This window comes from Camelus ferus, chromosome 8 (genome assembly GCF_009834535.1).
Source record: "Camelus ferus isolate YT-003-E chromosome 8, BCGSAC_Cfer_1.0, whole genome shotgun sequence".
Taxonomy (NCBI): domain Eukaryota; kingdom Metazoa; phylum Chordata; class Mammalia; order Artiodactyla; family Camelidae; genus Camelus; species Camelus ferus.
In genome coordinates, this window is record NC_045703.1 from 36,484,517 (window position 1) to 36,498,181 (window position 13,665).

The 13,665-nt window shown below is 39.3% G+C and overlaps 1 protein-coding gene across 2 annotated transcripts in view; it reads left to right on the plus strand.

Moving 5' to 3' along the window:
• Positions 1 to 13,665, plus strand: part of SLC35F1 (solute carrier family 35 member F1) — a 352,348-nt gene that overhangs the window by 208,475 nt on the left and 130,208 nt on the right. The window lies entirely within an intron of this gene.

The following is a 13,665-nucleotide window of genomic DNA, read 5'->3' on the forward strand; positions in this document are numbered from 1 at the left end:
TCTTCAGAGACTTATGATTATACCATTGAATCTGGTGTAAACACTCTTATCTATGACCCAGAAATATCTAACAATCTTCCCCCAATAGCAGCTTTAGCTGTGAAATATACATAGAAAAATAATCATTAAGGGGTTTGAAGATAATCGTATCCCTGAATAATGAGTAAAGATACATGAATAGCTGTATACATCAATCCTAGTAGTCATTTTTTTTGAAACTTTGCTAAGAACTGTATATCAGCATTTAATTTTTACATTTCTTTATTTGGTTTGTTGTCCAGAATAATATTACTCAATTATAATGAATTGACCAGGACTAGATTTCATCTTAGAGGGAAAGTAAGTGAAAATGACCAAGTTAGGACTGAATTCCAATTTGACTGGGGATTTTTTTAAAGTAGTGGAGAAGCTGATTTCATTTACTTCTCAAAAACTGATGTTATTGGTGTCTGTTTTTAAAAATTTAACATCAGTAAACATAATTAATTTAAGAATAAAATTGCAAGTAAAACCTCAGGCTACAGAAGTTACAGACATTGAGTCTCAGCTGTGTTTCCTCAGTGTGACTTGGAAGCTAATGGTTTTGAATGCTAACAAACGCATTATCTAAACAGTATGACGTGCCGTGTCACCATTGGTGCTTCAACCAAGGAAAAGACTCCAGAGAGTGAGGCAACGGGGGAGGCATGTAATTAGACATTTACTTATGAGAGAGTTAACATGAGGAATGTATAGTCTGGTCATATCAAAAAGAGACAGCCATGCAGCTCAGTTTAAAGATGACCTAATGAAAGCTTGAATTAATAGTTTAGAATTTTTAAAGAATAGAATTGTTTAGCCCTGTACAAGCCCTGTTTATAATTATAAATAGTAAGAGTAAATTAAGAACAATTTTGCAACACTCTAATATAACAACAACAACAACAACAACAAAATCACATGAAACTGGTGAATTTATCTTCTCTAGGGATTTTTAGAATCAAGCTGTCCAGACTACAAGATGGTGAACTATAACTGGTCTTCGGGTTCTTGTCAGTCTTACTTTCCAGGAGCCCAGAGATTTAACAAAAACCCGCATCAGAGAAAATAAAATAAAATAAAGCCATTCTAAGAAGCAGAATAATTTCCCAGTTACAGGTAGAAACAGAAAATCTTAGAAAACTAAATGTAGAAAAAGACCCGAAGTTAAAAATAATACCCTCTGTTGGGGCTTTGTAATGTGCCAGCCACTATGTATGTGCATTACCTCCTTTATTCCTTCAAGCTAATGAAATCAGTATTATTATCCAAAAATTCTATAAATGAGAAAACGGAGGCTCCCCCAGCATCAGGACCCTTCTCCAAGCTACAGAACTAAGAAGTGTAGAGGCCCACCCTAGGCCAGGGCTGTGTGCCTTCATGGCCCAGCCTGCACCCATGTGAGGTCTGGGGGAGGTGAGAGGGGGAAAGGGAGACACTTCTGAAAAAAAGGAGGGGTTTTTCCTTTAAATTTCAAAACTCTGAATAAGAAACCAGCCCAGGATGTGAGGTCTAGTGAGGCACAGCCATGGGATCAGGTGGATGTGGTCATAGAGGGTGCAGGGAGTGGGTGGGGAGGGTGGACAGGGCAGAGGCACGATTGAAAAGAAGCCAAGGACTAGAAGTAGCAAGAAACTCAGAGGCTCTTTGGAAGGAAAAGACTGAGGCAGATCGGAGGAAATTCTGTCATCGCAGTCAGTGATGGAGAGAATCAATTTCTAAAATGCCCTATCCAGTAATTTCCCCCATTGCCTCAGATTGTCACTAAATTTGCTGGCGTGTCTTTTATCTGGGTGTTTACTTAGATTATTTGTTTGTTTTAGGCTTCATCTTTAGAAGTTTTAATAAGCTGGCATTAAGCTAACATCTGGAAATCAACATGGTAATTACATTAATTTTGTATAGGCTGATTCAGTGCTATGTTCTAGAGACACAGTAATCTCTTTCCTCGTGCACCTCAAGATTTGAGAGGGAATGAACAGAGCAAAGAGGAGATGAGGATGGAAAATGTGGTGTGTGAGGGAGGTGCTCTCATAGCCACATTTTCTCCTCCCTTCCCGGTGCTCCCTGACTACTCTTTCAGGAGGGCTGCAGGTTAGGATGGAGCAACATGCTGGCCTTCCCAATTCTTCCAGCACAGATATCACTGACCTTGCATAACCACCGTATTAATTTGATACCACCTTAGGCTACATAACAGCAAGAAGTTAGACTCAGGAAAATATTTTTAAACAAATCTTTCTTTATAATTTTAATCATATGACCTCTAAAAATGTCTGATCGCCACATGTAAACAGAATGTGGTAAATGTAAGAAGCCTTTCAAGAGCATTAAAGGGTAATGTTATTGCAAAAGCTTTGTGGAAATTTGACTTCAGGAAATTTGAATTCTATTTATCAAATTTGCTTTGGACTAAAGATCAAAGGGTCTGAAGCAGCAGGTTGCAGTATAAGTTTCAGTATAACTCCAGTTCAATCTAGACTTTTGAACTTGTCCCTGATTTTTAATTGGTTCCTACAAAAATTTGTAGGAAACCAAAAGTTGGTTCCTACAAAGACCATCCTCCTTAAAAAAAAAATTGTATCTTGTAGAACAAGTTTTAAGGATAGCACCTCTCCTGGATTGGAGCTAGGGTTTTTATTCTAGATGGTACTAAAAGTTTTAAAAATCTTACTGTTTATAATAACAAGCTTCATTAATACAACTTTGTAGGAAAAAATATACTTCAAAAAAGTAGTTCCATTGACATTGTATCAAATTTGAGAATTTAGATGAAATTTAGATAGCTGGTACATAGTTAGTTGTAACCACTTTTGAGACGTTACTCAGACAATTAAAATATACCCATTGAAGTAATGTCTGAAATCCAAACTCAGGCTGTGTGTACAAAGTAGAGCTTCAGGAATTGCAAAGAAGAACTTCTTTCTCCTCCTGTCTTTCTCCTGTACTCTCACTCTACTACCACGCTACAACCAGATGCAGTGGGGAGGGGGAGAGTTTCCCACACCACGTAATTCTGTGACACCAGCTGAGTGTCCTCCAATTTAACTCAGTTCTGACAGTTCCACCTGGAGATGGATAGAGGTTATCACCGGTGCTTCTGACCTACCTGCTATTGATCAGAAGTTTCCGTGAACCCCTCAGATTCATGGAGTTGGTTTGGTTAATTTGCTAAAGCGGCTCCCAGGACTCAGGAAAACAGTTTATTTACTGTTTACCAGTTAATTACAAAAGGATATGATAAAGGATCTAGATGTACAATCAGATGGAAGAGACAGGTAGGGCAAGGTATATGGCAAGGAACGCGGAGCCTCCGTGCCCTCTCTGGGTACACCACTCAGCTTCTCCACATCACGTGTTCACCAACCCCAAAGCTCTCCAAACCTCATTGGAATTTTTATGGAGGCTTCATTAGGTAGGCATAAGCATTAACTTCACTTCCAGCCCATCTCCCCTCTCTGGAGAATGGGAAGGTGAGGCCAAAAACCCCAAGCTTCTAATCATCGTGTGGTCTTTCTGGTGACCAACCCCATCCAAGAACCCACCGAGAGTCACCTCATTATAACAAAAAAAAATTCCTATCACCCTGGAAATTCTAAAGATTTAGGAACTCTGTGTCAGGAACCAGGAACCAGACCAAATATTAGAACAAAATATTCTCCTAATTCTCCTATCACTTAAGAAATTACAAGGAGCCAGAAACCAGGGACAGTAACTGGTATATATATTTTTTCTATTATCCCACAGGTATATAACTAAGAAAATACAGTGAAGCTTCCAAAAACTTATGGATTTGCCTAGGAAATTCTCAAGAGAAGTTTCTCCCTCATGTCTGCTTTTTCCTTAAAATTCCATGTAATAACAGCTGAAATAGGGAAGCAGAGAATCACAAAAAGCAGAAGACTATAAACAAGAGGAAAGAGCAGGCTGAGGATTCAACTAAAGACGGCTCAGTTCTTGCGTTTGTGATGTAGAAGCAAAACATGTGATAGGCTTTTAAGACAAAGGTGAAATAGGATATATTTCTTATCAAGGAAAATTATGTCATCAAACTTTTTACCCATAAGCTTCTTTTCTCAATTATTACAAGAATCCTTCTGATTCCCAGAACTGCTTTCAGCGGTTGTTAAATAACTGATACCCAAGTTTCCTCTTTTGGCAGTTTTTACTTCTGAATGTATATAAACCACAAAACTTTTAAGTAGTCAGTGATTTCCTCCTCCTTTTCTTCTGCCAGCTTTTCTCAGTTCTTGTTGTTCCGATTTCTTTTTGTTTTCCCATCAACAAATTGCTCAGTGATGGGAGTGGTAAGGATTGTGAGGCAAAGGCAGGATGGATGCTGAGAGTGAAAAGAAAACGCTTTCATTCCTGGTTTTCCCCCTGAAGTCATGATGGTGGGGAAAGAATGGGTACCAGTAATGAAAGCATGAATAGAATCAGAAGCGCCTGCTTCTTTTTATATACAGAGCCTGGAAAGGACAGAAAAGGTTGCCACTGCTGAGCATCATTAGAGATATTCCTGGTGACTGGTTCTACAAGTTTTGCTTTTTCACTGAAAGATATTTTTATAAGCTCTTCCAATTTTGGATAAAAGACAAGCTTGCAGCTAAAAGCAATTTGATGAGTATTGCATGAGGTCCAGCAAATCCTTACATAGACATTAAAGTATTTATTGAATCTTTTATATATTTCTTTGTGTGAGTGTGAAAGCGAAACAAGTTTTAATAGTACTAACAGAACACTCAGAAACAGCACCGTGTGTAATCCCTTTGATTTTTTTCTGCAGAGAATACTGAAAAGTAAATGTATGCCTTACTCTTCAAGAGAAATATTCTCACTTTGAACATTAGATTCCAGAATACAGAAATCCTAGAGGTCTAGGCTCCAATTTCAGTTCTTAGCAGGAAGGCTGAAGAAATAAAATCAGCTCAGACATATCAAGCACTCACCCTTCCCAGTCCCCTCTACCCACTATCTTCTTTTTCCATCCAGAGCCCCCAAGTAGGGCAGGAGAGGTGAGGGAAATACATAAAAACCACAGCCTTTTCTACACACAATCACAGGATGCAACTCGTGGCCCAGTGATCCAGTACCACGTGAGTGCTCTTCTCAGAATCTGTACTGGAAAAATGTTCTTCCTTTTGGTGGTGGCTGAGGAAGCAGTCATCGGAGGGTAATTGTTGTCTCTTCCAACGCAAGACGGGGTTCATGTTTGGTCTCTGCAGAAACACTACTGTCCTTAAACTTCCATCGATTGCATAGGCTAAGTTCTCAATTGCCAATGTTACATGAGTGAAAGTATCTGTGTGACTAGAAGAGATGTAGGGCTTCATATGAAATAATACAGACCTCTCAGAAAGCTACAGTGAGGTCTGGGAAACTTGGGTATCTGGCATTTCAGTCTGTCAGACCCTAGATTCACCTGAAGATCTTACCTCCCCAATTCTGTTTGTATGGTATGCCTCTGTGATCTTCGCCCCTTGCTTTTGTCGGAATTTTCTTTGATGCTAACCACAGGAAGTCAGAAACACAGGTCAGAGCAGTAAAAGGGTTCAAGCAGGATCCAGGATTTTCTGGGAGCAGAAACCCAAGTTCTGTTCATACACAGCTAGCTCAGTTTTCAATTCTCTAGATAACTTTGACTAAATTACTGAGGAGAAGGGGCTCCTAGAGGGTTGGCAGAATAAGAAAGGACTTGGCAATGTAAATACTGAATTATAACTCCCTTGTGAGTCGTGGGGGAAATATTACCGTCACTTACCTAAGTCTGGTGAGGTAATATTCACTGGAGCCTCTTAAAATGTCTCCCTTGTGGGAAATTACTTGGCAAACCTCCATTCCTCTTCCTTGTCAGGTTGCATTTATTTTTACTCCTTATGTGTGGCTGGAGAATTTTAGCCCCCATAGCACAGAAGGGTTGTACCTCAATGATTTCTGAAATGAATCCTTGGTAGACTCTCCCTGGGAATTATGCTTCTGTTGTTGGGACCATGCTGAGAAACTGTTAGAGAAAATCACCAGAGAAAATGAGAATCCAGTTCTAGTAAAACTGCCTGCCAGTGCATGGAGCAACCGGAACTCTCACATACTGCTGCTGGGAATGCAAGATGATATCAACACTTTGGAAAACAGCTTAGCAGTTTCTTATAAAGTTAAACATATACTTACCATATGACCCATCAATCACATTCTTGCAAAAGAAATGAAAACATAATGTCCATGCAAAGAACTATATGCAAATGTCCATTGCAGCTTTATTCATGTTCACAAGGTAAAAACTGTAAACAACCAAATGCCATCAACTTGTGAAAGTATAGAAACAACTGTGGTAAATTCCTACAGTGGAGTATGACTCAGCCATACAAGGGAAAATCTACTGATACATGCAATGATATAGATTCATCTCAAAAGCATTATGCTATGTGCAAGAAGCCAGACATGAAAGCTTATACACTGGATAATTACATAATGCATAGTAATGTGATGTTCTGGGAAAAGAAAAGCTATAAGGTCAGGAAATAGATCAGTGGTTGCTGGAGCAGTGAGTGGGGGGACTGACTGCAAAGGAACATAAGGGAATTTTTAGGGTGATGGAAATATTCTGTCTATCTTGATTGTTGTAGGGGTTACATGACTATATATATATATTTATCAAAACTCTTTGAGTTGTACACTTAAAAGGGGTGAATTTTATCACATATAAATCATACTTTAATACATCTGACTAAAAGGGAAAAAAAGAAAGAGAATTGACTGTCTATTCTCACTCCGTGGTTGCCATGATGAAATAATGTATCACTGGGCTCAGAGTTTCGGATATGTAGCTATTCCCTCAGTCATGTATGGATATTAGGAAGTGCCATTAAAGCTTTCTGCTTCATTGTGGCGTGCTTTCAGATTGCAAAAATGGGGACAATTCCTCTCCCCCCCCCAAAAAAAATGTACCAACTCTAAGGAATTTGCTAGTGGGACATGAATTGTTATTTATCAAGCTCACAATCCATTAAATAATATAAAAGCACATACATTTCATACAGATGCATGTGAATATGCACCAAATCAAGTCTCCTACAGTCTTAATCAAACTTACAGCACCCAACAGCGCATGTCCGGTTTGTGCTAAAGAGGCTGAATCTCAAACAGAGTGATACCTTAGCCAGAACTTTCAGTATCACTTAGCACAATAAATGACTTTTAGACAGAAGGAAAATGACATGAATATGCAATACCATCTTCTCTTAATGAAGCCTTATATAAACTTACACACACTCTTTATACATCAGGCCCTCCCTCATTCCCCATGCCAAATAGTTCATTAATGGATGCCCTCTGATTCTTCCATTTCTAACAGCCTGTCAGGTTGGAGGGAAGGACTGTCTCCCTGTTTTATCTGGAACCCATGTTGACTGTTAATTCTGGAAATCTTTAAGCATTCATCTATCCATGCTGAGAGCTGGCATAGAGCAATACTCATTCCTGGCACGAAGCTCCAGCATTCTTGTGGGAGGTTGAAGGGTGGTTACAAGATGATAACTGTATTGCCTGAAGGAGATAAGTCCCCTTCTGCCAAAATAGTGCTTTGTATGTAATTAGTGTAAAAATTCAGAGGAATAGAGTTGATCCTTACAATCATCTTTCTCATTAAAAAAGAATCATAATGGAAGAACAAAGCAGTCCCTGCAGTGAACTGAATTGCTTTCCCTAAGTTTTCATTAAATCAAAGACTCAGCAGTTAGCCATCTTGCAGATACCACTGCAGTCTGCTGCATGAGATTTGCAGGGGAAGAGGGGGAACACACACACACACAATGAAGCAAATGTTTTGTTTCCTTCACAGGATTAGAATTGTGTTGTGATTATCTTTAGATCAGAGTTCCCTGTCCATGCATTTTTTGAGTGTCTGGTTTTATGGGTTTCCATTTCCGAGTTTTTGCAAATGGTAGGTTCTGACTACAACTGGGAGTGACTGGGCCCCTTCAGTGACCTCTATGAGGAAAAAGAGAAAATGACTTCCAAAAAAAGAAAACATGATCAGAATTTATGTTTCTGACCATGTTTTATTATTTGACAGTTCTTTATATGAAAGAGCATGGACGCTACTTTTTTTTTTTTTTTACTTTTAACTGCCTAATTAGTGGTGTCTAAGAAAACGTCTACCTTTTAAGAATTATATTTAGCATCATTACTTAGGTTCCAGAAGTGAAAATATAACTTCAAACAATTGGGATCTAGACTTTTTCTGTTTCTCAATTCAATCAAAATTCAAGAGTCATTGAGTCATCTTGGTTTAGCTTGTCTGTGTTGTATTTCTTCATTTCATAAGTCAGGATAATAGTAGTAACTTTCTTACAGGTTTCATGTGGACTAAATTAGGTGATATATATGGAAAATTCCTAGCACAGTGTCAGGCATATAGAAAGCATTCAACGACTATGTTCTGCCATCACTGGCATTAGATTTCCTTAATGAATATTGATTTTCCTTCCCAGCAAGCTGGATTTTACACGTGTACCCCTTAACCTGAATAAATTATATCATGAGGACCCTGAAATTCTTTAGCCATATCTCAGCACTTATATTCTCCTTAACTTGCTGCTGGATGTCAGAGTAGGCACTGCTGTGATTCTCAGAGGGATAGAAAAGAGACATTTTAGATGCTTTCTTACCACTATAGTTTCCATTGTGAATGAAGCATTCACTGATATAATTATTATGCTACATCAGTGCAGGACTGATTCTAAAAGGCCTGAGCCCAAGTCCTCCTCCCCCAGCATACAGCGCGGGGCCCCTCCTGCCTGAGAAAGCCGACTGGAGATGGGCACCCAGAATCTGCTCAGAAGGAGCCAGAGCCCCCCTTCAAATTTCAGGCGTAACTGCACTCAAATGGTTCAAACTATGAGAGATGGGAAGGGATGGCTGCCAAAGAAAAGAGTTGAAAGAACAATTCCCTAGTCCAGTGCTTGCCCCAGAAATGAGTGAGTGTTTGATTCTAGAGCTTTGATTATGCCTGTGAAATCTCAAGGCAGAATCACTTCCCGCCCTCTCTCTCTCCCTTGTTTTCATGTGTGTTTCTTGTCTCTTCTCTTGTTTCCTCTTTTCACCTGCACTTCCCTCCTCACACAGTCAAAAGTGATGGACAAATGGGAGGGGATGGGAAGGAAAACATCTCCATTGCCTTTACTGAGGCCAGACTGTCATTACAAATTCAGACCTGGCCAAGAAGATCCAGATTCAGTTTAAGCCGTGCCTGCAGATACCTACTACAAGTAATTATTCTTTGCTCAAGAAAAGGCTCAGAGCACAAGGACCCCACCTGAGAACAAGTATGTTGTAAACTAAGCTTGACCACCTCTTTTCCTTAATTTTTTTCTTCCACAACACACACAGAATGCATCTGTGAACTGCAACCAACTCAATACGAATTCAGGAAGCAAAGCAGATCCAAAGCAGCTGGGAAAATTACATTTCCATTTGCCTGTTGACCGAGGCACATGCCAGCTGGAGAAGTTGAGGATAAAGAGGTGTGGTTTGGCCAAAGCCAGAAGAGGATGGCATTTCTGTCCCTGATAATTTCCAGAAAGGAATCGGTTCTTAGGACAAGGGCCATAGATGCTTCAGTACACCCTGTCATTGCAATAGCATGGATTCTTCAGATGCATTCCCAGAGGGTTGAGTTGGGTCACTATTTTATAATCAAAATCCCAAGTCTCCATTAGTTATGTGGAATAATCAATGAGCAGTCCATCCCTTTTAAGGCCATTTCGATGGAAACCACAGTGAGAAATCTACAAGCAAAGATCTAGTCTTGCTAATGAGCCACTGCCGGGATGAGAACTGTCCTTGTAGGAGTTCATTAAAAGGAATCTTGTTCCCTTTTTTTTGACAGGGTAAGAACATTCTATTTCAAAGTTGAAAAATCAAATCAGGATGGGGATAGGAAAAAAATAAAAATAATCCAAGATGAAAAAGAGCTATATAATACCCAGAGAGCAGAAAACACTGGGGGCCACGCAGCCAGGGAAGTGGCCACCAGTGAGTGCATCGGGCTGTAACTGGGGAGGGGGGAGTACGCCACGGATCATGGCACCGTTGCTCAGCCATCTTTCAGCGGGAAAAACGCGCTGAAGACAAACTCAATGGACTACTGGGGCCTCACCGAATTCAAAGCAGCAGGTTCTACACCTACAAGCGCATTTCAGCTTTTGGCTTAGTGAATGTTGTTCGCCGAGGTCGAAATTTCCAGCTGTGCTGTGTTAAACTCAGGACCATTATAGCACAGCTTTAAGCAAGCTATTGATTTTAAACTTTTGTCAGACTAAAAGAAACTAAGTCAGATCACTCAGGAGCAAGCAAAGAACTCAACATCTAAAAATAAAGTTAAGGAACTTGGTAACTTCTTTTTCACAGAGAAATGTGTGGGCAGAGCTTATGTAAGTGGCATAAATGTACAAGTCTCGGCACTGTTAAAAATTGTAAGTTACTTACTATACGGAAACCTAACAGACCTCAATCCCTAATTTCTCTTGTTTTGGCATTCGATATGTTGATTAATTTCTATACCTGACAGGAAAGTCATTGGTAAATATGCGCCTATCCTCAATGTCTCTTAACTGATGGTAAATATGCGCCTATCCTCAGTGTCTCTTAACTGAAGGAATCAACCTGGTGTACCAGCCAAGAATGCAACCTCTCCCCAGCCTACAGAGTTTTATAGTTTTAGTTCTGCCCATGATTACTTCATACAGAACCTTCTAGAAGTCTCTGACCTGATTATATCTATTTAAGTTTCTCCTACCTAAATTTAGCTTATCTTGCCTTCCTCAGTCACTCACTCACTTCTTTCTTGTATTCATTCGTACATTACTTCATTCATGTAGTCAGCAAACACTTTCTGAAGGCCTTGTTCTGTTAGACACTGTACTACCAGGTGTGAAGGACACTTACCTGAGTGAAGATGGTCTCCCTTCTCACACCCCTTCTAAACTCACAGACCAGAGCGGGAGAGTAAAGCATCCCTGTAATTGCAAAAGTAAAGTTCCAAGAGCCTGACTTTCCTTACCTCCACCAAGTCTTCATTGTAAAAGAATTTCCTTCTCTGCCACCATTTTTATCACTCTTTTCTCCATCCAGCTACCCTTCCCCAATTATTCACAGCAGAAGAAGCCATTACAAGCAGTTAGAATCAATCCGTTGCTGTTTCACGCCCTTCCTCTCCGCCTTTCTTTGATCATGCACAAACGCCTTGCTCCAGGACCCTGACTTTTTATTAAGAAGAGCAGCAACTGTTCCTCCAGCCCCTGCACCCTCCACCCCCACCACCAGCTCTGTCTCCCTGCACAGACATCATCCACCTCCTCTGTTTAGACTTGGCTGTGGCAACTTCCGGGCTGCTAGGTTTCTATGAGCTAGAGCAGTTGGCTTCTTTCATGGTTATTAGTGACTTCCAAGATCTCAGAAGGCTCTTGTCTTACAAGCAGGTTATATTTGGATCCCAGGTCTACATCTGTTTGCCTGACTTAAGTGACCCCTCTACGTGGTGGCAAATAGTCCTTTACTTTTCTGTCTTTATTCTTTTAACAAGCCTTTACCCTTCTGGTGATTCAGGGATGTATGTACCTTTTGCACTTACTGGTATATGAATTTAAACTCTTCCCTAGTTTCTAACAACCTCTATAAAATATTAGAAACCACTATAATTTAATGTTATAAAATGAAAAGTAATAAGATAGTGGAGAATATCAGAGTTCACAAGCTTTATCCCAGTACCTGATGGAGAAAAAGGCTGCCAACCACTCACTGGGACCATTAGCATATGTGGAAGAGTTGGAATGAAGAACAAAATATCAACCAATTGCTTTTGACCAACGAGCCATCTCATTTTCTTAGTGTGCAGCACACTCCATTCAGCGAATATTCATCACAGCTCTTTCAGGGTGTTAGCTTACCATTTTGTAATATTCTAAAAGAGTAAACCAGGGTTACAATATGTACAATTTCCAGTCCAAATTCAGTTTCAGAAAGTCACACAGATAACTATCCAATTAAATACAGCAATGGTTGTGATTACTTTGAAGAAACCATTATTTCATCCTCTTAATCTTTAGACCAAAATCCCTAATCTAAATCTGTTTGTTCATAGCTTCAACTGGAAACCAGAACAGGCATCTCCCTCTAGCAAGCACCTCTCCAGCCACAGGTATCCCCTGTGTATCTGTGTATCTCCCAAGGTTAAAGTTGAAACACACCCAATAAGCTAACTTAGAAAAGTCCTATCATCCCTGGGGTTAAGTCTCATTTGATTGTGGAATATTATTGACTGGTACAAAATTGTCTCCAGTTAAATTTCACAAGTATTTATTGAGCCCACTGGGTACCAGACACCATGTGAGACCCCTTCAGATGCCCTCTCTCCATCACCAGTAGCTCTAGCACTGCCTAAGGCAAGCACATCCTTTCTCACCTGGACCGCCACTGCCACCCCTGAACGGCTCTCTGTCTCTGACAGCTGCCACACCTTCCTCATTGTAATCCCTCTTTTAAAACTTTATTTGTGCTAAGCTAAAGTACAGCAGACAACCAGGCTTTGGATCATCATGTAAATCCTCGATCATTTGTGATTTATATTGAAATCAGTATTTTTAAAAACAGTTTGGGGAGGAATTGGTTAATAAAAGGAATTGGTTAATAAATATGGATTATTTTCCATATCCATTGTAATCAACATGTGCTTAGCTCCATTCTGTAAACCAAAATGAGGTCTTTAAATAAGGATTCAAAGGAGCTCAAAAGCAAGCTACGAAAATGTTGCTTTTTCTGCTTTCTAATTAGCCCATCTACTTGAGTAAAGGAGACCGAAGATGTAATAACTGATTTTTGCTCTCTGAATAGGGTGTCTCTAAAGTGCAAGCCAAGTTGCCTTGGATTTTAGAGTGGGAGACATTGATCCTAATGTGGAAAAATAAACTTAATACTTCAGGTACTAGTTTCAGAAGAAATGACTTTGGTTCATGCTGTGTTCTGTACACAGTGTTATTGCTAAACTCCAAGACTTCAGTTCATCTCTTAATATAAAACTTCTAATTAAAATCAATTCAATTTGCTTGAAAGTTAAAACAAACTCGAAGATCCCTAATAACAAATCCTCTGATCAAGGATCTTTGTTGCACTACTTCTAAGGCAGGTGCTGACTTCATGAAAACTGCTAAATACCAAGAAACCACGAAAACTCAAAAGATGGAGACACTATCTGAGGCGACAATGTTATAACCATTTATACAATTTATTTGTATTTCTTAAATTGCTCAAGTAATACACAAATATAAACAGTACATGTTCATGTAAAGATAAATATTGCAAATACAGAAATATATATATTTTTAAAAGAAATAGTGCTTCCCACCTACCACATGAATACCACTCTCTTCCTCAAAGGAAATTCTTTGTTGAAATTTTGTTATTCACCTTTCACAGAATTTTTCTATGCTATGCATTCATATACATAAGAATAATATATTTTTCATGTGAATGCTAGGAACTATACATAGTGTTCTGAAACTTGCTTTTCTCATTTAATATTTATCCTGGAAAATTTTCCATCTCAGTACATGTACATTTACCTTATAGTTTTTAATTGCTTCAGCAGTATTA